We start from the raw sequence: 3,096 nt of genomic DNA on the forward strand, positions 1-3,096 counted from the left end.
CGTCGCCGCGACCTCCGCGCTCCCGCCTCCCGCCGGGGCCCGGCCGCAGCCTCGGCCCGGCCACCTCCCAAAGCCGGGGTCTCAAACGGTGTTAAAACCAGCGCTTTGAGCCATGCAACGCCTGGAATTCAGCGCAGGCTGCCGAAGCCATCTCCCACCTCCTCCTCCTGCCACGCCTTGGCCTAACAAAACCTGCACAAAGCAGAGGTTGCCTCAGCGCTTGACAGAGATGTCACTTTGCTTCCCAAGAAGTCAAGAGTTCAAGGTTATTTTCCCCAAAAGCCTTCAAATTATATTTTGGTGATAAAAAACCTGTGTAAACTAACTGATTTATATCCAGAAAAAAAGTCATTAGTATTTCTTACTGCACAGATGTTAACTTTTCTACACAAAATACACATTGAAAACTGCTACAAGGGAGAAGACACCATTAAACAACACAGCTGTATCCCAAGCTCAAAGGTCTGCTGGAAAGACAAGGGCATCTCTGGTGGATACACACTTCACACCATTAATAGAACATAGTGGCATCCCTTACCGTGCCACTCCATGACACATCTCTCTAACCAAGATGAAATAAACTGAAAGCTTCACAAATAACACTTTAGATCTGGAGCTGCATAACTTCTCTGTCATAAGGAAGTATTAGCAACCTTAATCTTAGGTATGTAATTTATTTTCTTCACAGATAATGCACACCATCGCCATTTCAGTATTTTGTTTTCAAAGTTCAGCAGTCACAGCCACAGATACGAAAGCAGAGTTGAACGATGGGAAATGTTCACTTCAGGACAGGTGATCCTACACTTACAGAAGACATCAGGAGCTGAAGCACAAATCCCTAAAACCAGGTACAACAAAGCCTGGTTGGCTCTTATCCCACTACGTTGGGAAGATGCTTTACTGCTCAGGGCATGAAGCAACGAGCGGGGTTCCTTGCAATGTGGTGAGGGTTAAAGAGCTGTTCAGCATTATATGCACCTATTTTAAAAGTAACTTATCCATCAAAGTTTATTTGCTGTGCTTCATAACTGATTCCATACCAAGACGTCCTTCCAAGCAGCAAAGATAGCACGTCAGTTTTAGAATAAAGGAGCTTGCAGGAATGCATGAAAAAGCTCAGACATGTTCTGCTAAGGATCATTCACTCCCTCCACTGCAAGGGGAGTACCTGGCAAAACGTCATCTGGCAAATAATAATTTTTTAAAAATCTAGATGGCAAAATCTCACAGAGATGGGATTAAGGAAGATGGAACAGTTGTAGAAAACAGAAGACTAACTGAAAAAGTCAATCTTCATTTTTCCAATTTGAAAAGTAGAGTTATTCTGCCCATTATTATCTACAGTATCATACACATACTTCCACAAAACAATCACAGTAGTAGCTACAATCAGGTTTAGCTACCCAACAGCGTTGCCTTTACTACACTTTAAGAAGCAGGGCAGTAACTCTCAGCAAGATGCCCTTAAGGGAAGTAACAGCTGCTGCCCACTCCAGTTTATTGGAATATGACCGAAGAATACACACCCAACTTTACACTGAATTTTTTGCTCAAGCAGTTAAAGAAATCACACCACCTAGAGGCAGTGTGCCATTCTGCCTCTTGCAAAATCATTACTAAAGGACGAATTTGGGTAAGAGTAGGAACCCTGACATTTAAACCAAATCATAGCAAGTATCAGCCTCAGTTCAAAGATCTCATTCATAGTTTTCAGAGTCAAGACAGTACATTGATTATGTTACTAACACAAGGAAAGAGCAGTCCACGCTGAGAAGGAAGAAATGACAAAGCATCTATATGATTAGTTATAATTAAAAAGACACCACCATGAGATTCCAGTTACATATGTATAGCAAATAACTTACACCTGGGGGAAGACTATCCGAACAAAGTATATTCAGGGGGGAATAAAAGACCGAGCAGCTGCTATGGGTGAGAAAACCCTAGAGGGTAAAGCTCTGCAGCAGATCAGACCAGAGCTGTAATGGGGTATAGCTGGAAAACACAAGCACACCCTCCCTTCTGCCTGCCTCATCTGTGTGGTAGCTGTAGGAACAGCATCCCCTGTATAACGAACAAAAACCAAGTTCATCTCATTACAATTCCAACAGAACCTCTTGGTGCAGCTTATGCAGAGATCACTTAATGCAACCAATTTAAAAGCCCAGGGAAAAGATACCTCAGGAATATCGGCTATGAAAGGAAATTAAGTGACAGAGGCAACCACATAAGTGAGACTAAGCAATGTGAGCACGGTTCTGTCGTTGCCTTTTTTGAGTAACATGCCCCCAAAGGAAGTTAGTCAACATGTACATTTTATTGCAAAAACTGAAATAGAACAAGTCAGGTTGATCCTACAGGACACAGCAGCTTTCTCCAAACTTGAGCTAAAAAAATTATCCTCATAGCTATGATCACTGGGACAAACACCTGGAGACCACAGCAGGCTGTGTCAGCAAGCTGGAAGTGCAGGAGCTAATGCAGAGTTTAATGTGATAGACCTCATGGACGTCTGGCAACAGAAGAAGTAATCGGGGATAAATTACTGCCATTTTGCAGAAAGTTTAAGTCACTTCAGCTGCAGCTCAAACAGCGCAACTCCCAACTCTTGCCAGTGCAACACACTTCCAGTGCAAAGCAAAACAGGCTTCCTACAAACGCTACTCAGCAAATCAAGTATTTTAGTGATGCAGCAAAAGCTTGGGCTCACCTGTTTCAGTTCACAAAAAGGTCCAAACAGGCAGTTTTTCTAAATCCTCTGCTCCTTCCACCTCTTCAGAGAAAGGCAGGCTGCCACACCACCACCAGTGGTGGTTTGGGGGAGGAAAAACAGAACAAGCACAAGCCTGAAAATTTTTTTGGGTGGAGAATGGACAGCAGACACAACTACCAACCCTGAACTCCTGCAGTCTTCACCAGATCTGACTTTTTTTTTTCCTCCTGTGAAAGATGTATGCATTTCAGGTTTGTGCTCTCACCTTCCCAACAAGCCACCTTCAACATATGGGAAGTTCGTTTCCCAGAGACTTTGTTCACTAAGGGCAAGGCCATCTCAGGCACCTGAAAGACAAGTACAGTGGACAGTACAGTACA

This window comes from Phalacrocorax aristotelis, chromosome 9 (assembly GCF_949628215.1).
Source record: "Phalacrocorax aristotelis chromosome 9, bGulAri2.1, whole genome shotgun sequence".
Lineage (NCBI taxonomy): Eukaryota > Metazoa > Chordata > Aves > Suliformes > Phalacrocoracidae > Phalacrocorax > Phalacrocorax aristotelis.